General features: G+C 42.5%; 1 protein-coding gene across 3 annotated transcripts in view; it reads left to right on the top strand.

The window, feature by feature from the left end:
• Nucleotides 1–26227, top strand: part of Galnt7 (polypeptide N-acetylgalactosaminyltransferase 7) — a 131746-nt gene that overhangs the window by 28139 nt on the left and 77380 nt on the right. The window lies entirely within an intron of this gene.

Below are 26227 nucleotides of genomic sequence, written 5' to 3' on the forward strand. Positions count from 1 at the left end.
GCCTTCTAGCATGGGTGCTGGGAGCTGAACTAAGGTCCTTTGCTCAAGTAGTGTGCACTTTTCGCCACTGAGCCATCTCTCTAGCCCCTCAAAAATAATCAGGAAAATCACTGTATATCATTGATATGGCATCGATTGACTGACACTTTGAAGCCCAAAACTTGAATATGTCTCTTGTGACGTAAGCTACCTACTTGAGAGTAGGCACCTTTAAGTTAATACAGACATCATAACCCCATGCTGGCTTTGTTTACTTTCAAATGTGATAAGTTAAAGTTATTTGATAGTTCCCCAACTAGAGGGGAAAACTCTAATATGTAGACAGTTGTGAATCACTAGTTTCCTTGGTCAGATTTTTAATAGTAAAGGAATTCTTATGTTGAAAGGTATTTGAAATGTTCAAGATGGAAACGTTTCATATGTTCCTCAAGGTCTGAGGAGAGAGATTGGAATCAGAGCCATGGTCATTTGGTAGCATGAAAATTATTGATGTTTGGTTGCATGAAGACAGCTTGGCATTAACAGTGCCGTAGTAGTGCAGGAACTGGCCTAACCCTAGAGCCACTTCCTTGGCTACAGTTTGCTGTGATCCATAAATGCTATCTTTACTGCCTTCTGGTGTTTAACCAGTAGGTTTATTCATACAGAAATCTGTTCTTTGCTAAGATGGTTAGAGGTTCACTTGAAAGCTGTATGTAAAAAAAAAAAAAAAAAGAAAGCTGTATGTATTTCAGAGAAGCCGGAGTTTTTAGGTCTTGTTATTTCTCGCCCCCTCCTTTCCCTTTCTCTTTCTTTTCTGTTTTTCCTGGTAGGAAAACAGAATGAACAACCATCTGGGCCTGTGAGGATGCTGTGGCAGATCTCTAACTCCACAAGATTTCTCCAAGCACGTTCTGAAAAGTGAGCGTTTGACTCACTACTAAGCTCTGTCCTTCCCCGGCTTATTCTTTTATAAACAGAATAGAGCTGCTCTACGGGGCTTCTATAACCTGGATTTCTTAAAAATACATTTCTGTTTCATCAGGGTGGTGATATCTAGAGAGCTATTGGAATATGTCTCCTTTAAGAATTGGAAAAAAGTCCATGCCTATGAGGTCAAAGGGAAGGTGATGTGGGATGAATTTTATAGACCCTGAACCAGGCATTCATGATAAAGCATTAATTTAGCAAAAGGAGAAAAAAGAAACTTCCCTCGATGTGTGTTTTGAGCGAGTATTTGCTGGCCCAGCTGGTGAAGGTGTTTGCCCCTAAGCCTGCATTTCTAATTCCCACCTGCCTCCTCAAATAACTCCCAGCACAGGCAAAATAAGTAAAATGCAATTCAGGAAGTTTCCTTGTTCTCAAACCTTACACAAGAAAGAGATTTAAATGATTGTGCTGGTGACAACCAGAGGTGTTTGTACCATGTTAGCTATTTAGGTTCCATCACCCCTAACATCGATGAACGTTAGACAAGCTGTCACCTTCCATCATAGTCTAGGGATTGTCCAAGCCACCATGACAGCTCACGCAGAGGAAAGAAAGAAATGCTACCCTCATCTCTGGTCCAGTTTGGCTATCTAAAAACCCCACTAAAGGGCTTCCCCGAGTCCATCCCCAGGATGCTCGGCTCTGGTTAGAAGTGGAGGGACAGAGAGCAGAGTGTGTGGAAGATACCGTTGAGCCCAGGCAGTTCTCCAGGTGATCCTGCTATTTCTCTTAGAGCATCCTATTCAGTTGGGCAGACCTCACCTTGTCTGTACAATGGAGACTACCCCTCATAGTGCTACCTTGGGGGCTGGGGATGGCAGACACCACAGTATGCAAGTCATCTGTCTACCATATTGGTCCTCATGTCAGCCTGTGTCTTGACTACTTTCCTATTGTGATAAAGCAACAGGACCAAGGCAATTTGAGCAGTACAGTTCCAGAAGGACAGAATGGCAGACAGCGTGGCAGGAGGAAGGCAGGGATGGTACTGGAGCAGCAGTTTAGAGCTCAGAAAGGAAGCAGAGAGTCTTCAGAAACCCTTAGGGATATACTTCCTCCTGCAAGGCCATACCTCCTAATCTTACACAAACATCCACCAACAGGGAACACAGGGACATCTCACGCAAACGATGACAGCCTCGGAGTGTGATTCTGCCTGCTCTTAACCTACTTTAGAACCATTTGTTAAAGTGGAAGAGACTGGACAAGTGGACACTTTTTTTTTTTTTAGTTTTCTTCATTTACATTTTAAATTCTATCCCGAAAGTCCCCCATACCCTCCTCCCTCCCCCGCCCTGCTCCTCAGTCCACTCATTCCTACTTTCTGGCCCTGCTATTCCCCTGTACTGGGGCATATAATGGAAGTGGACACTTCTTAAAGCAATACGCAGGAGCTCATGGTAGTTCAAGCACTTCCTTGTGAGATCCATTAAAAATTGCGACAAAATCCTCATGGCTATTAAACTTCTATTACCATTTAAGTTTGGAAGAAACTGTTATACTGACATTCATAAGCCTGTAAACTCTAAAGGAAATGTCTTTATTTTTTATTTAATCCAGTAATGCACAAACATATTAAAATAAAATCTTTATTAGTATGGTAACCTTTGAATAATTTAATATCCACCAAACACAGCATAACAAGTTACAAGAAGACTAGACCCAAACCCTCATATCAAGGTGAAACGAGGCAACCCAGTAAGAGGAGAGGGGTCTCAAGAACAGACAAAAAGATCAGAGGTACTCCCCAAGCTTCCACAGTCAGGAGTCCCTCAAAAATCACAAGCTAACAAACATAGCATAATGCAAAGGACGTAGCACAGACCCATGCAGGTTGGTAACTGTCACTTCTATCTCTGTGAGTCCCTATGACCCCTGCTTAGCTGATTCTGTGGGCCGCGTGTTCTCTCTCACAGTATCCTTGGCTCCTCTGGCTCCTAAATCCTTCTTCTCTCTTTTTCTCCCGCTCTGCCTAATGTTGGGCTGTGGGTCTCTGTATCTGCTCCCATCGGATGCGGGATGAAGCCTCTGGTGGCAGTTGACAATTGGGCTAAGCTCCAATCTAAGAGTATAGCAGAATATCACTAGGAATCCCCATTTCATTGACTTTGTTGTTGTTTTCATTTTTATTTTGTTTTTTTGGCCAGTTGCATTTGGTTCTATTCCAGGTCTCTGGGCTACCTAGCCTCTGGCTCCTAGCCCTCCAGGCAATTCAGCTGGGAGCTCCCTCAGGTTGGCCTCAAGTTGGACCAGCCATTGGTTGGTTGGTCACTCCCACAAGTTCTGTGCCTCCATGACCCCAGCATGCCTAGCAGGTAGGACAGATGAATGAGACATAGTGCATGTAGTGCTAGATACTATACTCTGTAGGCACAAAGTGCCATAGACACAGGAACAAGCACACTTAGATTGACTATACCAGAGGAGAGAGACTCTGCATGGAGGGGGAGTCGGTAGTTGTAGAGAGAATATCTGTGTATTGCATGGATGCATCACTTGTCAATTAAAAAAACCAAAGCCATGACCTATAGGAAAGGGCAGAATAGATGGCAGGACATCCCGTAGGCAGAAAGGATTTTGGGAGAAAGCAAGGCACCAGGATTCTCCCTTCTCCCTGGGGGTGTGATGAGATGGAGGACTGGTTCTGAGCACAGCTAAGCAACCGTGTGGTGGAATGAAGGTTAAAATAATTGGGTTATGTAAGCCATGATCTATTCAGAATAGGCTATATGGCCAAGGTATTTGTAAGCATATTTTTAATCTAAATCTTATTTCTGGGAGCATGGGACTGAGAGGAAGAACTGGACTTAACTTTTACAGGTGGCACAGTGTATAGTGTCTAAAGTTTAAAGACAGTAGAAGTTCAAAACTCAGATCTGCCATTTATTTGTTTTATAACCTGGGGCAAATTATTTACTCTTTGTGCATGAACATTAAGCAACATTGTTGGATTATTAATATATGCCAAGCTCTTAAAATAGAACTTAGGCGTGGAAGCCATTGTTTAAAGAATGGAGGTGATCAGGGTGGTAATAATTCCTCTCACATTCCTTATAGTCGTCACGGTGCTCCACTGTAATCACTTACAGTGAGCCACAGCTCAGTTTAGGTGTGCCAGTGTCGTCTTTTGCGAATGAGTCTGCAGCTGGCTGACATCGTTCATCATTTCTTCTTATGTCAGCAGCCATAGGACAAACAAAGACAAGACTGAAACACACTTCATTCTCTTTTCTACCCATGAACTTCAACTGTTCTTCACCTTCTACCCTCCAAGGGGAAAACAGGTTCTTAAGGATTAACAAGAGCCGGGCGTGGTGGCGCACGCCTTTAATCCCAGCACTCGGGAGGCAGAGGCAGGCGGATTTCTGAGTTCGAGGCCAGCCTGGTCTACAAAGTGAGTGCCAGGACAGCCAGGGCTACACAGAGAAACCCTGTCTCGAAAAACCAAAAAAAAAAAAAAAAAGGATTAACAGAGCTGGCTGTCTTTTCCTCTGGGTGGTGATGGTGGTGTCAATAGGACTGAATGCAGGAGACTGAAGTCAGCTTCTCAGTGCACACCTTCTGGGTTCAGCTAGATAAGAGCCACAGACTTGGCTGGTCCTGGAATATCACAGCAGCGCCCTAGGACTCTGCGAGTTCTTTCATGTTCCTTAACCAAAGGTAAGATTACCTGAAATTGTTTTCATACATTATTGGCTTCTAATTCTTAGAGGACTCCCAATCTGTGTACAGAACAAGATGATGTCACTTGCTACAAATGCACTTAAAGAATCCATTCCTACCTCAACCTTTAGACAAAGGAGAGTTTATAAAGTCAAAGAAATTAGTAACATGGTTGTCAGTGCATTGGAGAAGCGTTTTAGCTGGCCGCTTACACTCGTAGCTTCAGCAGCCCTCTGGAATTAAGCTAATTGCATTCTTTTGAAAGTCAGTAACCTTTTGCACGCGACAATTTTATGCCAAGAGTATGGAAATGTCAGGTCTTTCTATTAAGAGAACTGCATCCCCTCTACATTGTTTGAAGCAGAAAGAGGGCTACTCAGATGAATTCGCTGAGAACCATCTTCAGTCATCTGTGTATGCCCCATCTCATGCCAAGTTCGAAGGCGGCCTTGTCCTCAGACACTGCTTCCTGAAACCTATGGGATCGCTCTTCAGAAGTAGACAAGTATCCAACTAGTGCACTAATATCAGAGAACCGACAGCCTCCTTCAGATTATTTTAGAATGCTATGTGCAAGACTGTGTTATTTTGGTTAGTTGGCTAGCACATGTCCTCCACAGCTTGCTAATAGCTGTTTTATTTGTCTTTCTGAAACTCTGGGCCTCTCTGGTGTCCAGGCTATGCTAAGGAGTAGGAGGTGGGTACGTTCTCACGAAGGCTGGCAGCAAATATATTTTCGCAAGACATAGTTTTTTCCAGTTTTTTTTTTTTTTTAGTACCAAGATTCTATCTATAGTCCTGGAATTTTGTATCATTGATTGTGTTATGTGTGTTGTTTTTTATTTCAGTGAGACCAGACTAGAAACCCGAATGACACAGGCTTAGAACAGCAGGTATCAAAGGCTACTTTTGAGCTCCAACCTAAAATTAACTTAAGGTGGGAAGGAAAGCTGGGATGTGTATGAAGGAGCTACTGTGTCCTGTAAAGCTCGGGCTGGCTGTTTTCACACAGGCAGCTAGCTCATGTTCCCCCTGAACGTTCAAGATTGGTGGGCGTATTCCTCACACATAATTCTATTCAGATCAGATTTGCAATGGTTTCATTAATGATTGTTTGGTTTCTATTTTGTTTTCACTATCTGTGAAGTTCAGATTTTAATCTCAAATTTAGGTCTTTGTGAGACCCTTTAGAATCTTTCCACCCCCGTGTATACTATACATGCTGGGGCTTTGTGCAGACTAGGCACGTCCTCCCCCCTGGATCTTCCTCCTCACTCTCTGGAAGACATTTGGTAGCCACCTCCTTAGCCCTGAGTTTCTTTTTAGCCCAGAATTTTGAAATTTATATTTATTACACAATGAGTTTTTAGATGTAGTCACATCATACCCTTCTCTGTATAATGAGATATTAGGTTAATAAATCGACTACTTACAGACTTGGCCAAAGCCACACAGCTGGGGAATAAAAGATCCGGCTATGAATACAAATTCAAATCTCACTGAACTTGCTATCCCAGTGCATTTTGCTGTCTGTAGAAGATAAAAACGAAAACTTTTAAGTGCTTTGAAAGGGTTCACAGCTATTTGTACGACTAGAATATAATCTATTTTAAGCAAAGAAAACTAGGTTATATGCTATTTCTACTTTGAGCCAAATCTGTATGTTTTCAGTCTGTGGGCCTCAGTATTAATTCTGTATTAGCATTAATGAAAATGCCAGCTCTTGTTTGGAGCAGGTGACCAATAGGTGAAACCAGAGAGGACAGTTTGGGGTGGGGGGAGAAACTTTATTCTAGTAACTGTTGATTGTGTCTTTACTTACTGTGCTAATTGGCTTGGAGGAAACTACGAATGTTTCGACCAGATTGTCTACAAGCCCACAAGTAGCCATAGATTGCCTCTTATTAGGAGAGTCTTCTTTTTAAAGATGTATTTATTTATTTTATGTGAGTACACTGTAGCTGTCTTCAGACACACCAGAAGAGGGTGTCAGATCTCATTACAAATGGTTGTGAGCCACCATGTGGTTGCTGGGAATTGAACTCAGGATCTTTAGAAGAGCAGTCGGTGCTCTTAACCACTGAGCCATCTCTCCAGCCCTCATTAGGATATTCTTAGTGTGACATTTCCTGCGCACGCCTTTAATCCCAGCACTTGGAAGGCAGAGGCAGGCAGATTTCTGAGTTCGAGGCCAGCCTGGTCTACAAAGTGAGTTCCAGGATAGCCAGGGCTACACAGAGAAATCCTGTCCCGAAAAAACCAAAAAAGAAAAAAGAAAAAAAAGGAAGGAAGGCAGGCAGGCAGGCAGGCAGGCAGACAGGTAGGCAAGCAGGCAAGGAGCTTTCAGTCTTTGTGAATCTTACTAGGCTTTGAGAACAGTGTCATTACTGCATGTCTGTATTGTACTTTTTTTTTTCTGAGACAAGGTGTCTAGCTGTGGATACCTAGATGTGGATGTCCTAAAACTCACTCTGTATACTAGGCTGGCCTTGAACTCAGAGATCCACCTGCCTTTGCCTCTGGAGTGGTGGGATTAAAGGCATGCAACACCACCATCTCCTGGCTGGATTGTACTTTTGAGTACAGAAAAATCGTCCCCCATGAATGCCCGGCAGATTCTGCATATGAATCGCAGCCGTGTTTGGCTAGAAAAGAGATAACACTGAGTTTTTGTTTGTTTTTTTGGTCACTATAGCTGATTCAGAACAATCTTAATATTGCATATTATTTTTATATACTTTTGGAAAAATGGGAAAACAACTGGTAGTTGAATTGATTTCTCTGGATCTTGCCCAGTGTCTAGCTTCTGGGTAAATAAGAGTGTTCGAAGATGAGAAGTGTGTTACCAAGGTCAAGCTCTATACCAAGTGTTGTAGAAGGCAGGAACCAGGATCAGGAAGAAGTGAGTGAAGCTGGTGTCTGTAAAGGTCACAAAGGTCATAGAACTGAACAACAGCAGACGGAGAGCAGGTCTCTTCTAGCTTGGCTTATGCTGTTGCCTTTTCTGAATCACTAATTTTACTCTTTTCTGCTCTTTCCTTTTGAATTAAATAATTAATAAATAAAACCTGGAGGCAGTTTCACGACCTTCTTTATGTCCCCAAAAGAAAGACACACACAACCCTTTATATTTTGATAAGCTTTATACAGCTCAGTAGCTGGGCCCTGTCTAACCTCCATGCAGTTAATCTACCTCCTGCCAATAATCCCGAGTTATTACTTACTAAACCCTAATTCTACCTGGGCTGCCCTGGACCCAGAGGGCTGCCCTCTCTCGGCTCCTTCACGTGGCCGCCAAGCCTGTCTGTCCTGCACTCTTCTCAGGCATGGTGTCTCTCTTCTCCTCCACACTCTCCAGGCAGGGCGGATTTCCTTCTTCCTTCCACTCCCTGTCCTAAACTCCAGAAATCCCAAAACCCCGCCTCTGTCTGTCCTCCCCAGCTATTGGCTGTTGGCATTTTTATTTACCAATCAGAATTAATTTGGAGCAGCTTCCCAGAAGCTACCTACAGACCCTCCTGTAAGCAGTATTTGGGGGAACATAATTAGCATTATAATACAAGCAACTGCATTTTCCTTATCTAGTTAAGGTTCTGCTTCCATTAGAAAGCCTTACAGCCCGGCTCACACAGATTTCTTAGCCCTTTATAGCGTTTGTTTGACCGCACAGCCTGACAGTGAGTTGGGCCTCCCTTTGATAATATCTGTGATTGAACCGGGGAGCCTGTTGAATGCTAGGTTTGCATTTCATCGACTAAGTCCATGTGCTTGTCCACGGGACTCTGCGGCAGCCCTGTGAAGTGCTTTGCTTTCTCAACTAGATTGAAATATCTCCTGTCACTTTGTGGCAAGACAGTATTTTGGCTCATGGTTTTAAAGGTTCTTGGTTTCAATTCCTTTCAGGCAGAGGGACTACAGAGAAAGACTAACAGAACGAGGGCTGAGCAGCAGAGGTGGGTTCCCAGTGGCTTGCCTGGGTCAACTACCCTCCTGAGGGTTTGGTGTCTCTAAAACAATGGCATCAATTTAAACAAATCAGGGGAAGGTGGTCAGGTTTGGAGCCTGTTGTGGCTATTTCTGACTTAAACCATAATGCTATCATTGCTACAGAATCTTTTTTTAATCTGTCTCCCTGCAAATCTATTGCTTGCTTCATGTACGTAAGTGCATACACATTTATAATTATAGTCCCTTTATGAATTGATTATCACCATTCTTTGTCTCATCCTTCAGATTTTTTGTTTAAATTTTTATCAGATTCAAGTATAAACACCCTTGCTGTCTTTTGGCTTCCATATGCACAGAATATCTTCTTCCAGCCCTTTGCTCTCTACGTGTTTGCGTTCTTAAAGCAAAGTGAACCTTCCACAATCACTCTCTAGCTTAATACTGTAGATTTCAGAATTCACTTTGGTATTTGAGAGGCAGGTCTCCACCTTCCCCCGTCATTGTTCTTCTGTCTCAAAATCTTCTCATTGATGTTGTGATTGCTCTCTTCCCTGCTGACGTTTGCTGGAGTATGCAGTCGCATGATGCTTCCCACCCCTCCTAATGCTGCGACCCTTTAATACGGTTCCTTGTGTTGTACTGACCCCCAACCATAACATTACTTTCACTGCTACTTCATTACTGTAATCTTGCTACTGCTATCAATTACAATGGAAATGTCTGATTTGCAGGATATCTGGTACGCAACCCCCTGTGAAAATGTCCTTCAGTCCCCAAAGGGGTCTGGACCCACAGGTTGAGAACCACTGCAGTAGGCGTTTGCCCAGGACTGTTGGGCTCCGTCTCTTAGTTACTGTTCAGAATGTTTCTCTGCCTAGCCACTAGGAACAAACCCTTGTGTTATGCCAACTGCCTCTAGCACCCAGCTTTTATTCTCACCAGTCTCCTGATCCAGATTTGAACATAGCAATGCATGCTGATGCTGTGAACACCTATCTTCGCTGGCTGTTGCATGCAGTTACTTGGAGCCAACGGCTAGATTTCACTCTCACTATCAACCAGCATGCGAGGCACCTGCCAGTGCCTCCAAGTCACCCAAGTGGATCCCAGTATCTCAGGCAATCTGACCCGGCCTTCGTCACTCTGCCCAGCCATGTGTAACAGGCCCGGACCATTTGTCACACCCCATGTCCTGTCCCCTTTGCTATTCCGTTCTGTCCTTGGCTTTCTCTTATCAGCCCTGAAGGTTTCTGGCCTCTTGTGGCCTCTGGCACAGACCGGAGGTAGGGACCTAGCAATTGAAGGCATACTTATTTAATTATGCTTATGTAGAAACATTGAGGTTCTTTTATGACAGGTTCGAGCCAGAAGAATGAGTAGTTGTTTTCTAGCAGGACCTGTGCCAGGAGCCTGCGCTCTGGATCCTCTGTGGGCACGCAGCCAGTGTTTGAGGTAGATAGAATTTCAGTGCTCAGCAGCTCACCTTAGCTAGCTGTTTCATAAATATACTTAGAGCTCCGTGAAAAATGGTCACCATCTGTACTCTATCTAGTGGCAGCCAAGCAGAATGGAAATCTCATTCGCCTATTTATTTATTTATTTATTCTCATGTAAAGGCTGTATTAGTTTTCATCATTTTTGATTCTTCAACAGAAATGTTAAATAGTCAATGGTTTCTGTAACTATGTTTCAGTACTATCTAGTAGTAAACCAAGATAAGTTCTGGTCATAAGCGTAATTTCAATTTTACTAGCATCCACACTGAGATTTTTTTTTAAAGCCAGGTAAAACTGTGAGCATTTTGTTGCCCTCACTGTGTCCCATCATACATCACACAGTCAGCAATTCTCGGATGGGTGATTTTACATCCTTTCCTGTTTGAAGTATGATGTGCAGTGACAGGGACAGCACATCTGGCACACCAGCCACAGGTGAGGTCACCTCACTGCCTGGGTGTATAGCATCTCTCCTACTGCTTCCTACTTTGAACCTCACCTCCCAAATTCACTTACGTACAACTCTCTGTTGGAGCAAGGGCATGTGCGTTTTGAGAAAAGGTACACTGATCATTCAGACAAGCATCTCTTCATTAAAAACTATGTAGATTACTCATCTTCTTCATCTTTAATATGATGCAACACCTCCAGCTTTCACCCTGGAGATGAATGATTCAGATGTTGGCCTTCCGTCGACAAGCCTACTGTGATTATTGTTTTACCACAGCTGTTTCTAACACAGAATAAGAAAACCAGGCTAAGAATGTGTGCAACTGTTTCTACAACTAGGGTTAGGAACAAGAATATTTTTCTCAGGTTAATCCTTCCAGTCTAAGAAAATTAAATGTAAGCCGGGCGTGGTGGCGCACGCCTTTAATCCCAGCACTTGGGAGGCAGAGGCAGGCGGATTTCTGAGTTCGAGGCCAGCCTGGTCTATAAAGTGAGTGCCAGGACAGCCAGGGCTACACAGAGAAACCCTGTCTCGAAAAACCAAAAAAAAAAAAAAAAAGAAAAAAGAAAATTAAATGTGCCAGCACATACGACCCAGCACAAAAGCAGTGCATGCCTAGGCTATTGCAGAAGTCTCACAGTGGTGATTATGGCTGGGTGGATATTTCTGGGTACCTCCATTGTCTTGATTTGGTCCCTTGTCCGACCTGCTTGACAGACCAGTGCTTTGGGGAAACTGCTTTAGAAAATACCATATCATGAGGTGGTGGTGGCACAAAATACTGTATCACCAGGTGGTGGTGGCACACTCCTTTAACCCCAGCACTCAGGAGACAGAGGCAGGCAGATCTCTGAGTGCAAGACCAGCCAAGGCTTCACGAAGAAACCGTGTCTCAAAAAACCAAAACGAAAACCAAAAAAAAGAAAAGAAAAGCCTCATTATTTACCAATCAGAAATAACTTAGGATCAAGATAACGTGGGTAAATATTCTCATGCGCGCTCTCTCTCTCTCTCTCTCTCTCTCTCTCTCTCTCTCTCCTTCTCTCTCTCTCTCTCTCTCTCTCTCTCTCTCTCTCTCTCTCTCTCTCTCTCTTTCTCTTTGGGGCAACCAGGTCTTGAGAAAAACATTATTTGCATACAAACAGCATCAGGCCAACCCACTACAAGAAGTTCTGGTTTGGACCATGTAGACCAGTGGTTCTCAACCTGTGGGTTACGGCTTCTTTGGGGGGTCAAATGATCCTGTCACAGGGGTTACCTAAGACCATTGGAAAACACAGATGTTTATATTGCAGTTCATAACAGTAGCAAAATTACAGTTATGAACCAACAACGAAAATAATTTTATGGTTGGGGGTTACCACAACATGAGGAACTGTATGAAAGTGTCGCAGCATTGGCAAGGTTGAGAACCAGTGATCTAGAATAACTTCCTTAAAAATGGAAAATCAACACTGAACTATGAAGAGATGTAGAGTCTGGGCTGGGTAATCCAGTGCTGGCCCACCTCTGTCAGTGACACATTCTGTTGTCTTCTTTGCCTTCTGCTGCGATGACTTTTGATAGGATGGAGTTACATGGTACAATGAGCTAATCTGCTCTGATAACATCGTAGTATTGCCACACATGTCTACAGGCTTTAGCAATACAGTGGAACAAAGGCAATCCAAGTATGTCAGTGGTGTCTCCATGTGAACCAGGGGGCATTAACTAGAGGATAATCATCCCTTCAAAAATAAGATTCTTGGAGATGAAGAGCCAAAAAATTTTAATGTCTTTTATGGCAAATACTGATACTTGCAAGCACTTTCTCTCTTTCATGTGTTCAGTTTAGGAAGATGATTGATCCTGGGTCAGGGGCTATAACAGAACACACAGTGCACAGGGGAACATAGTCACTGAATTTGAGTTTACTAAGTACCTAAGGGGTAATGGGCATGTTTATATTTTAACAGTAGTATCATGGTAACCCCCAATTTGGAAGGCTTTCATTCCTTAGCATCCAATGTCCTTAATTTAAACAAGAAAAATAAATATTTCTTTTTTTTAATATATTATCCTGTCTAGCGTTTCCTCTTTTCACACAGGACAATGTTTTCATTGTGCAATTAAAATTGATGAACCTGATACTCAGCTCTGTGTGCTGTCAAGGTGGCTTGGTGAAGGCCAGCTCCCTTTGAGCCTGAGGTTCTTAAAAGGTACTTTATTCTGATGGTTGTTGGGATTGAGTAATTGCTAGTCAAGACAGAGGCTGAAAGTATGCAAGAAAAATGGAATTATTTCTATATTAATGTTTGTGGAGCAGCTCGAGCAACAAGATAATGACCCTTAAGGCCTCTGAGCTGTGGTGCACTGTATGAATGATGACACATTGTCTATAGGAGCCCCAGAGAGATATCTTTATTATGTATTGTGCTTTGCTATCAAGGGATACCATTTGCACAGATCCTGAAAACTGTAACTTGATGACTATACAGTAATTATTTCTGAGTGATTCTGAAGGTGAACTAAAAATGCTATAAAAATTCAGTCTTAGGAAATTTAAAATTAAATTACAAAAATACTGCTGCATGTTGAAAACCTGGCAAGCATGCAGCATAGTGGATCCATTCATTTGCTGTCTGGTATGCTTGTCCCAACTTTAGCTTTAAAAATCGTGTATTTTTTTAATCCAGGGGGGATTAAATGAATACCTTTTTCCATTATTACTTGAAAGGATTCCTTGTAATTTTTTCTAGCACATTTGATTTTAGACTGAGGACTTTTAGATAAACTTAAATGGATACTATTCATGTCTGAAAAGAACTCTTGCAATCTAATGTACATGTGACATCAGAAAGTTAATTCAGAGACTTTTTTTGTTGCTCCAGAAAAACTTGGTAAACACCAGAGAATTTATACTTTGGAAAACAAGGGTCAGTATGTCTCTGGATTTGGTTTTGGTTTTGATTTTTTTTGTGGTGTGTGTGTGTGTGTGTGTGTGTGTGTGTGTGTGTGTGTGTAGACAGGATGTCATATAGCCCAAGCTGGCCTCAGATTTTATTTTTAGCTAAGGCTGGCCCTGACATTTTGATCCTCCTGCTTCTGTCCCAAGTACTAGGATGACAGATGTGCTTTAAAACGCTTACCACTCTTAGGAGTCTGTAGCGTGATGAGTATTTCAACCCTTGCATTCGGCTAGCCTCTGCTTTGTTTTGAGAAGTCATTAACTTGTGGTTTAGTGGAGATCACTTTGTTAAGGGCACCGTGGCTTCCAGTCTCTTATCTCGTAACTTGACTGCCCCTTGAGACACAAAGTGTGTTCAAGAAGAAAGGTCAAGCGCTCACTGTGATCAAATCAAGCCTGTGGGGACTAAGAGTCCTAAGAGAACACTAAATTTTAAGAAGTCTCTTTTTGTACGGGAAAGAATTGAAAGACTCAGCTTAGCCCCAGGGACCTTGGAGCCTATGCACAGTGGACACCAACTGAGCTGTTCCACCCTCTGGTCTGAATCTAGATTCCCAAGCCTGGGAGTCTTATTACTGGGAGTTTGGCACATAGAGTTTATAGAATGCTTTGAAGGGAAACCTGTCACCCCTATCTTTGTTTTGTTCCCAGACTTAACAGCTTTATGGATTTCTTTTTAAAATCAGACTCTTTCTACGTCCAGTAGTTGGACAGCATTTTCTACAATGTTATTCGATACCTCTGAAATAGCAGAGGTGGTATCAGCCCATCCTGGCACACAGCCTGTGCTTGTATTTCAGGAATACACCCACTGCCTTGGTGATGGCCCGGTGCCAGGTTGTGTAGCCAAGTTGTGGTTTCGGCGTGTGGACCCATTCCTTTCTGTAACCCTAGGATAATCTGACTCCTTTTCACCCCACTGGAATCCAAGCTGAGGAGCAGGTGCTGTGGCCTTGGTTGGTTCTAATTCCAGGGCCAATGATGCTAGAGATATATGCACACACAAAGGAAGATGAAGGGGGGCAAATCCAGCCACTTAGAAGGTTCCGAATGAACTCCCTGCCTCTGCTTGCTCCTTTCCACCCTTTCAAATCTGAGCATCCAGACTAATTCAGAACTGTCCATTGCTGACCCGGAGACCTGAGTTCACGATACAGAGCCTCATGTGGTTCATGGAAGCTTTTCAAGATTCATATAAAAGCCACTATTGTTTTGAAACTGTTCTAGTGGCAAGGATTGGACTGGATGACATTAGCACCATTTTTACAAACATTTAGCTCTTAGAAAATGCTTTCAAAGCAAATGATAATGCTATCTATACAGTGTGTCCTCTCTTCTTAATACATTCCAACTACTAATTGACTTGAGAGACACAGTCTTCCTAAAAAAATGCAAAGCTAAGCTTAAAACTTGCGGATCTTCAAGCATTTCAACGTAGAAATGAATGTTTCCTACAAAACACAAAATGCTTGAAAATCCTTAAGTCCGTTACTCTTACTTGTGGAGATTGCAGGAAGGCTTTTGATATTAAAGATGTCTGTGTCCGAATCCTGGCTTCCTCATGATGAATTACATTAACCTAGACAGTTTATTTGATCTGCCAAGCTTCTCTGCTTTCATGTATAAAAAGTGTAGTTCTCAATAAGATTTTCAAGAGATCGTTATGTATGCAAGAGCCTACTAGCATGGGTCACTGATATGCTTTTGGTGTTTGGATCCTCTATTTGGCAAGCTTGTGACAGGTGTGTTTCCCAGGGATTTGGTGTGAGGGTTTCTGAATTGAGGTTTCTATGCCTCCTGGTCTTATATACTGTTTTTATTATGTATTTGCATACAGCCCACAGTTTCATAGCTGTTAACTACTTACTCGGAGAATGCTAAAAAAAAAAAAAAAAAAAAAAAAAGACATGGCTAGTGAGCCCAGTTAACAGAACTGTACCATTATGGAAAAAAATCTGTACAAATTGTGTACGTATCAGGTGACACTCTCATAAATTAGTTTTGTAAGTCATAGGTAAACCCTAGAATCGTTATCCTTTTTACATATGTGAGTCTTTAGTCTGGACAAGTGTGTCAGTGAAGATAGCTTCGTATAGTAACCCATTACTACAGTGAGAAATAGTTCTCAAAGCAGAAATTATGCATCAATTATGATCTGAGTATGAAAAGTCCTGACACAGTGTCCTGTGCTTGAACACTCGGCCCTTAGCTGGTGCTATTCTTTTGGGAAGTTGTGGGAGCGTTAGGACTAAGGCCAAGTTAACCGAAAGGGATCAGTGTGGGTGTATCTTGAAGGTGGGATCTGCTCTGAGCTCTCTGCATCCGTGGAGAGGCAGAGGGCCACTCTTGAAAGCTTCTGCTAACACAGATCAAGCCCTGGGGCCATACCTTCCATGCCTTTATGTCCTCTGAAACCCTCTCCTGCTTAAGTTGCTTCTGTTAGGTATCCAGTTACAGCCATGAAATCAATGTAATATCCTACCATCCCTTGTCACAAGATGTAACTTTCACTTCACGTGGTAAAAGTTATAAATTTGTCCTATTAATACCTCATCCATTCGTAATAGCTGTGAGAGACAGAGCCGACACGAAAAGGGTATTTTAGTTTGTATCTTTTTAATTTGCTTGAGGTAGGGTCTCGCTGTGTAGCCCAGGATGGACTGGGATATGTGACATTCTCCCACCTCAGCCTCCCGAAGTTGTAGCTTTGATAGAAGCATCCCATACAGCTTAAACTAAACTTCTGTTAACCCACCCACAAGTACACAAAGTACTCTTACTTAAACTGGACTTAGTGACTGTGCTTCTCAAAGGAGTAGTGGTTTGTTTTTTAAGTGCAGGGGGTGATTTTGCCGTCTATGATTTTCCTTAAACATGCTTTAAGAAACACAGAAACATGAAGTTGAGTTTTACCAACTTCTGTGGCAATTTGGAGGGGCCAAGATAGTTTCCAAGTCTTCTGTAAGTTATTAAAGGGTGGCTTGGTAAACTTAATTTGTAGATGATGCTTTTATAAGAGACTCTCAAAGGAAAATAAAAATGCTGAGGACGCTGACGGGTGTTTATAAAATAGTGCCATAAATCATCAGACTCCAAGGACTCCTCTGATTGGATTTCTTAATAACTTTAATTTTTGTAACCATATCCCTTCATTAAATTTCCTCTTGGTGTCTGGAGACAGGCAAGACAGATTAAATTCCAGGATCTTATGCTCTTCATTAGTTGAGTGGAATTGCTTTAAGAATTCAAATGATAGTATGAAAACCCCACTGCCTTAAATCTTACGCCGTTGCTTCGTGTAAGGCAGACACCATTTCACTTCTCGGTGACCACCAGCTCCTGATGCTCAAAACAATAAGCTTCACTCAGCCCCACCCCCATCCCAATGCTGGCTGAAAACCATTTTTTTTTAAATTTGAGGGTGGAATGGGTGGTTTTCTTCCAGCTACTATTCTACTGGAATAAAGGTGAGTAGGAGGGAAAGCTAGGGGATAAAGGTCTCTGAAAAGCAGAAACTTTCTCAGAAGGATTCTAGAAATTGCTATTATTTGTGAAAACAAGCTAGTAGGACACCTAGAATTCTCTTTGTTATGTATGCTTCACCATGGAAACGGCATCTAGCAATGGCTACCAAGAAGTGTGTGTGTGTGTGTGTGTGTGTGTGTGTGTGTGTGTGTGTGTACACAGAAACATGGTTTATCCCATCCACGTGCACTAGAAAGAACGAACAGCTGGGAAACTCTCGAAATTAGAGATTTCTGTAGTTTGACCATTCCTAATCACATTATGTCGAGTTTAGAGAAATTAACTGTGTTGTCTGAATAACAACAAGGAAATTTCTTCTCGGTTAATTTTAGAATAAATATTAAAAAGTCTCAGACACAAGCATATGTGTTCTTTCAATGTTGACAGTTGCCCAGTGCAGCCATTTATTCAATCACTCTTTTGTTACTATCCAACAGCATTTGTACATGCACGACGGCACACATGCATACCCATGCTCACGTGAGAGCACACGCACTTGCACACATGCACACAACCTTCAGGTCCCAGTTTCTTCCCTGGACTAGGAGAGTATGCCCTAAACACTGTCATATATGAGCCTGGCTCTCTTCAATCAGCCCCCACTACCAGAGAATGCCACGTCATTTCAGTTATTTTTGTTTTTGTTTTTGTTTTTTGTTTTTCAAGATAGGATTTCTCTGTGTAACCCTGGCTGTCCTGGAACTCAATCTGTAGACCAGGCTGGCCTTGAACTCAGAAATTCGCCTGCTTCTGCCTCCCGAGTGCTGGGATTAAAGGCATTTGCCACCATGCCCGGCAGTTATTTTGTATTTTATTTATTTTCAACACTGTCTGCTCAGTGCTAAAGATATAGCAGGAAATAGACAGGGATAGCCTTTTCTTTTATTATTCACTAGCTCAGGAAACATTAACATGAATAGAATAATTAGCCAGTGCTAAGATAAAGTTTTCAAATAGAACAGAGATATTAACCGTATTAGTACTGAAATACATAAATCAGTCCTTTGGTTAGAAACTAATTAGTAAGTGAAATAAAAGCAGAGTTTGTTTTTTCTTTAAGACTAGTGGATTACCCATCAGTAGATAACTATGTTCTATGAGTGTTTAATTATTGGACTTGAGTTCTTTTCCTTTTTGTACCAGGGCTGTAACCCAGCGTCTCCAGCAAGCTAAGCGTATGCGTTGTCACTGAGCTAAACCCTTGAAACTTAGAAAATGAAAATGCTCTATGATATACTGCAAATAAGATTTCAACGTCAGTTATATAAGATAGTTATTAAATACTTAGACTTTCTTTAAAAAGTTTTTTAAAGGTAGGTTTGACCCGTTGTTAAGATCCACTCTGAGTTAAATGTTAAGTTGCTGTGATGTGTAGTATAACACACAGGCAAAGCTTTAAAGTAATTACAGTTACCTAAGTACTCTGTAATTCAGCTTTATTGAGCCTCTCCCACATTTCAATTCCTTCTTCTATTCAGAGGGACTGATCTAAAGAGAGATGTACTTACATTTTACTGTGGTTTATAAAAGGAGGCAGGAACTTTGTTCTCACGACTTATTCTACAGTGGTTTCGTCCAATGGCAGTAAAAACACCATGCTCTGTCTGTCTGTCTGTCTGTCTGTCTGCTGTCTGGGTGTTTCATTTTTTCATTTCCTATCAGTCACAGGCCAATATCTTTACATAACACAATAAAGAAGAATTAATAGGAAGATAAAAACATACAAAATAGAAACCCATGTTAGATTCAAAAGCCGTAACAAAAGCCGTAACATAAGCTCTCAAGGGCACTGTAAGATGCTCAGTGCTGACTTTGGCTTCCCATGCACAGTTATCTCCCCTCCAGGAGCCATCACTGTTCCTAGAGTTCAGCTGTTGCCCAGCATCCCAAGATGCAGGGTCTGTGGACCAAAGGGTCTCCACATAAATCTGTTTCCCCAGAGTTAGGCTTGATATTGGTTTAAGGACAGTGATTTTGTGAAAGTATGGGCTTAAAGCAGGGAAGACAGACTGTATGTTCTAGATGCTTCCTTAGACTTGTAAACACGTGCACCCAGTTACTCGGTGCCTTGTAGGTGAGATTATCTCAGTGGACCCCTTTGATGGCTCTGCAGAGTCGGACACACTATTGCCCCCATGTATCAGAGTCAACTCCCTGGGATGACACAGCTAAACCATGGCAGAAGGTCACAGTGGAGCAAGGATCTGTGACAGCCACTTTAGAGCCAAAGTTAGTCCCCTTCTGCCTTCTGTCCCCATCACTGTTGTAAATAAAATTGCTGCTAAGGCCACAGAAGTACTTTGTTGGTGGTGAAAATCTGCTAGTCTCAGCTCCTGAATATATTTGAAAACAGTATAGGTTTTTTCTGCAGGTTTATTCTTTTAAAAACAAACCCCAAATCTTAACCTTAGCATGTCTCCAAATCAGTTCTCAGAAAGACCTCTACTTAATTTCTGAAGGATAAGCAATCTCTGTGCTTTAAGAAAAGATGAGCCCTTTAAAAGATAATGAGCAACTTTGAGAATTACTGCTATTAATACTGACAGTAATCCCCACACACTCAAACCACAGAGTCTGTTCTGCATAGAGCCCTGTTCATTATGTTTTAGATTCATGAGATTTCCCATACCTTTTAAATACCATATCCTGACTTGTTCTTTTTTTTTTTAAGTTTTCTTTTTAATTATGTGTTAGTGTCTGTCTGTATTTGGGTATGTGCACATAAATGTAGGTGCCACCAAGGCCAAAAGAGGGCATCCAGTCCCCCGTAGCTAGAGTTACAGGCTCTTGTGAACCACTCGTGGGGCTGCTGAGAACTGAACTCAGGTCCTCTGCAAGAGTAGAAATGCTCTCTAAACCACTGAGTCGCCCTCCCCTGCTTGGTCCTAACATATCAAATATTCAGTATACTTAACGAATAGGTAGTAGTTGATGAATAAGGTTTTTATTTGTATAGCTTGAGTTATATATAATACTTTTCATATAAAACCACTCTGTAACTACAATGTAACTCAGTCTAATAATTAAAATGTTGGGGTTTTTATTTAAAATAGCTAGATAGCCCATTTTATCATGCATGTTCTATTTAGGAGTTCCTTTATTTCACATTTGGAATAAACTTGTCTCTCATAAAGAAACAGCCTCTCTCATAAAGAAACAGCCTGGCAGCCTGAAATTTGACAAGCTAATTGGCCATCAGAATCACCTGGAAAGCTTGTTTCAGTGTTATTTTTTTTCCCTGTGAGCTTTTTAAAGAAAAATGTTCTTAAGTTCCCATCAGACCGTATTGTTCTGACTACCTCAGTTAGCTGGCCTTTTGTGAAGGGCAGCATTCCCTCATCAAATATAAGTGAGTTACAATTACTTCGGAAAAGTCACGTTAACTACTTAATTCTTCTGTTAGCCACCGCACTTCTGCTAGAGCTCTCCATCCAGAGGTGTCAGGGTCATTTTCTCTCCAACAGCCAGACCTCCTTTCCTTATGATTTCTGCCTCTGACCTAAAATTGCCCAAAGGAGACCAGTTCCATTTAGTAGCTGAGATGGTGAGTGTGGCTGGGCATGCCTTTCCTATTTGTTCCATCTTCGGAACCCTGCCAGTGTACAGAGCAAAGAATTGTGTTTGGTTCTTTTTCTCATGAACTCACATTGAGATTTCTAATTGAAATGTAACATTAATTTTTTAATCAGATTTGCATCTCCTTGAATTTTACTTCTAACTAATGAATTTATTTGCTGTGAAAGTATAATGCTGATATTAGTAGAGCTAAGAATAAAGCAATAAATAAAGTTTTAAAGTTTCCATACAGTTTTGTTTAAAAAAAAAAAAGGAGAAGAAGAAAGAAAAAAAAGGAAAGGAAAAAAAATCTGCACTGGGCATGCAGCTCAGTGGGTAGAATATGTGTATCACCTTCTAGCACTGTAAAAGCTAGCCAATAAGCTGGGCAGTGATGGCACATGCTTTTAACCCCAGCACTTGGGAGGTGGCAGAGGCAGGCAAATTTCTGAGTTCGAGCCAGCCTGGTCTGGTCTACAGAGTGAGTTCCAGGACAGCCAGGGCTACACAGAGAACCCCTGTCTTGAAAAACCAGAAAAAGAGAAAGAAGAAAAAAGTAGCCAATAGAAATGGAGCTTTCTGCTCAGGACCCACTTGATTTCTCGATGTTCTGTGACTCGAGTGTGTGATGTCTTCAATAATGGGATCTTACTGTCAAGTTCTAGGGGATGACCAAGAGCAATGGCAATGGCCTGAGAGTTTTGTATGGGGATGTCTATGGGACCTACAAAAGGGAGTTGAGGACACCCCAAGACCAAGTTCTCAGCACAAAGGAGTTGCCCCAGAGTGACAAAGGTCAAAGAATAAGACACAAAGACAGGAGATAGAGGGAAAAGGAGAGGGGGTAGGAACAAGGGAGAGGGGAGACAAGGCAAGAGAGGGGGAGGGATGTTTGTCCTGGGGTGGAAGAAAGAACTGCCTCAGACTGAGGTGGACACAGCACATAGGAAAATGGCAATTTATAAAAGGAAGAGGGAAAACCTCGTGTTGGGATGAGATGCTTAATTGTAATTAGGCGTGTTAATTAAATGACCAAAGCAGGCTTTTGATTGCTGGACTTCAATACTTTGATAGCTGGAGCTTGGCTGTCAGCTTCAGGAGGAAGAAGTGTCCAAGTAAGGGAATAGACTTTAGTGGCTACCTTCAGGAATGTAATCTAACAATTTTTTAGCAAGACCAAGTGAATGGGGCTATGGGAGGAGCAGGGGGGCTGCTGGGGGACGAAGGCCTGCCAGAGCTGTGTTTGCTATGCCTGGGCCAACCAGAGACCCTCAAACCCCCACAAGTCTTACTGTTTTAACTTTAACTCCCTTTTAAAAAATGTCTTAAGGAAGACCAAACAGCTGACTGCAGCTATAAAGCAAGCAGAGAACTCGGTAAAGACCCAAGAGTTTACCTTTTTTCAAAACAAAATTTGTGTCTTAAGACCCTAGGTTGTGCACCTAGGGTTTCTGGCTTCCGGATGCCTCAAGTTTAAGGTATTGCACAGCGTAGCTCCCTTTCAGTGACTGGTATTTGTAATGTTTGAGCTTACTTCACAACATCATTCTATTTGGAAAAAAAAAAATGAAACCACCTTTGGAAAAAGGAGAGGAGCTGAAGGCCTGAGGGTGGGAGGAGTTCAAGGCCAGCCTCAGCTATATTGTCTGTTAAAAAAAAAAAAAAAAAAAAAAAAAAAGAATGTGTCAGGGTATTTTTCTTCTGAGTTTTATTGTCCTTATGTTGTGGTGGTGGCAGTTCTTAGTGCTGCCGGGTCATTCTTGTCTTCTTAAGAGAGAGAGAGGGAGAGGAAAGAGAGAAAAAAGAGAAAGAAAAAAATCCTACCTGTGACCTGTCTGTGAACCTTGAGCCAGTGCTTTCGGGCTGGGCCTTTGAGCCCTTTCCTAATTGTTCATAGAACAATTGCTTGGTTCTTGCCTTCAGTAGAATGGTTTTTGTTTTGTTTTGGAAGTCAATAATACAGTCCACTGTGGCAAAGATCTTCCTCACAGGGTGGGAGGAAGTCCTTGGGTTATTACATGAACTTTCTAACAGGCCAATTTTCTTCTGGATAAATAATTTTTAAAACAAACTCCACAAGAAGCTTAGTAACCTAAGAGGGTGGTATGAGTGTATTCAATATAGAACATGAGGAAAGGCTGAGATAAGAGAGAAAGAAGTCCTTGTAATCTTAGCACTGGAGAAAGCTTGGCTTCCTTCATCTTCTTAGGTGTTGCCTGTTTGGGGCTATGCAGTGGCAGCATTATGTAAAGCCAATACATGTATTCTACCGTTAAAATTAATAAAGATTTTGAGCAAAAAATACTTTGCTTCAATTTTTAAAAGTTATGTATTCACCAGCTGTATTAACTATAGCATAACCTCTTGACAGTTCCATTCTTTTTGGTGACCATTTATGCATAGTGTCATTTATGAAATTATAATTACCTTCCCAAAATATATGTCTAGGTCTTAGACTGTCTAGCCAGAAGGAACCTCGACAATGGAACAGTGAGGAACATGGGCCCTGCAGCTGGTGACCGTGCATTTGATCCCTGCCTTTACTGCTTCTTGATAAGGCTTTCAGAGAGCTAAACTCTGAGTCCCACTTCTTATCTGTATCCTGAAGGTTTATGGTACCTCAGTAAAGGGGTTCCTGGCAAGGATTGAAAGAGATAAGCGTTGGCTCATGGGAATGTAGGTCAGGGACTGCAGCATTTGCCCGGCATAACCAAGGTCCAGGGCTTTAGCTGGCGTGCGTATGCATGCGCACTCAGAGGGTGGGTGACACACTGCGCATGCGCACTCAGGATGAGTGGCTTACATGAAATTGGTTGTTCTGTTGCCACCTCTTCCCCTGGTGCCACACGGAACAGGATGGAGTTGTTCCTCTTGCTCAATAGCTCCAGTGTCTCTCTTAAAAATGCCAGAGTTTCCTGAACGAACCACTCCAATGGTCTGTAGGGTGTTCTAGAAAGAAGTGTGTGTTGAGCACCATTGGGATAAAATCGAAATACTGCTTTCCTGCCAGCCAAAAAGTGGTAGTTAGCAAGGTTAGGAAATGCAAATTAATTTAAAATTCACTGCAACAAAAATGTAATGTTCTAATAATCTAAATAGAATCTGTTCGCTTTCTAGTAAATCAGAGATTCAGAAAACATCCTGAATTATTCCCTGTAGAAGCGATGTCTGGTTTTATTTTCATTGCTGTTGGTTTGAGATAGCCTCACATAGCTCAGGCTACCTTTGAAGTTTCCATCATCCTGCCTCAGCCTCCTGAAAGCTGGGTCTAGGGCCGTGTATGTCATTACTCCCTGCAAAACCAGTTTCTTAGCATCTACCCTCAACTAGGTCCAGTTCTTGATTGGTTCTGGTTCCCTTAAGTCTTTCAGAAGGACCTTTTTTTTCTGTGACCCAAAGAATGGACTGCTGGTGACTTTCGTGGATAAGTATTCGGTAGGGTAAATTGGTTGGTTAGTTGGTTTGGGGTTTTATTTGGTTTTGTGGGGGGGGGGGGTGGTCTTGTTTGTCTCGATTGAAAAGAAGAAAGAATACAGAAGAGTAAGCAAAACTCCAGTCTTGAACACAGTCCTTGGGATGATGGGACGGTCTTTTGCTGTCTTTCTGGAAGCCAGTGTTTGAGAAGTGTGTGCTGGAGTAGAATGTGAAGGATGCTGTAGTCTTGGGCATGTTTCTAGTGTCAGGAATCCTGTAGGTCTTCAAAGCTTAGGCATCCTTCAGCTGTGGGTTGAAAGCTCACATTTCAGTGTTTCAGAACAGCTAGCTTAACATAGGACAAAAAACACTTTAGTCTTTGATTCTGAGAAAGACTGATTTACTTGTTGGAAGTGCCTCCCCTCCCCCATTCCACAGGCTTCCAGGGAGATTATAACGTAACCTGCTGGAGGAGCAAAGAAGCCTTCGACTGGGCCGATTTCATGGCATTGTCACAGTTGACTATTTCTCTGGTGAGAGTGGATGCCAAAGCCAGACTTTCTATGTAATTTAAAAAACAGGAAAGACACATCAGTATATACACTAATTGGGCTTTTTTCTTTTTTGGGTTGTTTTGTTTTTGTTTGGGGGGATTTGTTTGCTTGTTTTTAAGACAGTGTTTCTCTGTGTACCCTTTGCTGTCCTGGAACTCATGCTTTAGACCAGGCTGGCCTTGAACTCAGAAATCCACCTGCCTCTGCCTCTCAAGTGCTTGGATTAAAGGCGTGTGCCACCACGCCCGGCACTAATTGGGCTTTTAAAGGCTCTGAAAATTAATTCCTTGTGGACGTTTCTCAGCCCCTCGAAAGTGTATGTCATTCCCCACAGCCTTTTTGCAATGCCTTGACAACGCTGTTAAATGCTTATAAATCGGAGGGTTCGAATCCGAGCAGGTATTTGTGCGGTGAAAAGGGAGAGGAGACCCAAAGGCTTTCCTCAAAAGGAGCTTTTGTTCCTTGGGCTGGAGAAGGAAACGCTAAGGGAAGATTGGGAGTTAGAAATGGGCGGAGGAGTAAACAGAGTAAACGCCAGAGCAGCCAGAGCATGTGGGAGGCGCACATCTATGTAAATGAGAGGAAACCCAAAGAGGAGTGGAGGAAACTGGACCAGGATGTGCGGCTGGCTGAGGTGGTTCTGACAGACCGGCAGGAACTATAGTCCTTTTAAGCAACAAGCACAGGGGACTGACCTTACCTGAGACCCCCTAGGAAAGCTGAAACTGTCTGCCTGTCAGATCCCCCAGGCGGGTCACATGGCAGGTTGATGGTGGAGGTCTCCTTCACTGCGCCAGCCCCCTGCACCTCCCGGGGTGGGGGTGGGGGGCGGGGTGGTGTTGTACCCTGACTTTCTGTGTGTTCAGTTAGTTCTCCAGCCTGGCTTTTCTGGAGCAGCAGTAATATGCCCAGGGACTGCTGGGTGGTGCTAAGGAGGAGGAGCTGTCAGTTTAGACAAGGTGTGGACTCACCTTGTATTTGCATTCAAGAGAAAGCTAAAAGTTGCTTCAAAAATGTAGAGTTCTAGGGCAAGGTGCTGCCTGGAATCCTCTGTTTCACACATATGGAGTAACAGCACAGGGTCCGGCATCATGGCCATAATCATACCCCTGCTTGTTATGCCTACTGATGGCTCACACCTTTCTTGAAATGCTCTCACTGTCTTCTCCAGCCTTTTTTTTTTTTCTTATCTCTCCAAAAACATCTTAGTTACTCTTCCTTCCTGGCTCATCTGCTCCTCTAAAGAGGTCATTCTGGCTTTGCTTTCATCTGCTGAGTACCACTCCCACGGACCCAGTCTCTAAGGACAAATGGAAGACCAAGTCCGGCCCCCTGGCAGGCAGTTCTTAAGGGATCTGTGAGGAACTATACTTCATCTCGCAGCTTCCTCTCTGCTACCTTTGTCCTTACACTGTATCCCATCTTCCCTCCATCCTGTCTCCTTATCCGTGGACCCTCGATCTATCTTGTGATGGGAAGCCTCAGGCCACAGCTTTCCCTGGCATAGGCCCTCCCTCTTCTAGGCACCGATTCCTCCCTATAGGCAAACTATCTGGCCTTTTGGAGAACTGAACTAGATACTAAGTACAAAGTACAAAGGCAATCCATTTGTCTTTTAATGCTGTGTCTATTCTTACTTGAAGGCCACAGGGCACTTGAGACAAACTAGACAATAACCTGTGAAGCATTTCCACCAGAGACCTGG

Source organism: Mus caroli, unplaced genomic scaffold (genome assembly GCF_978045245.1).
Source record: "Mus caroli unplaced genomic scaffold, Mus_caroli_1 scaffold_10, whole genome shotgun sequence".
NCBI classification, from domain to species: Eukaryota; Metazoa; Chordata; class Mammalia; order Rodentia; family Muridae; genus Mus; species Mus caroli.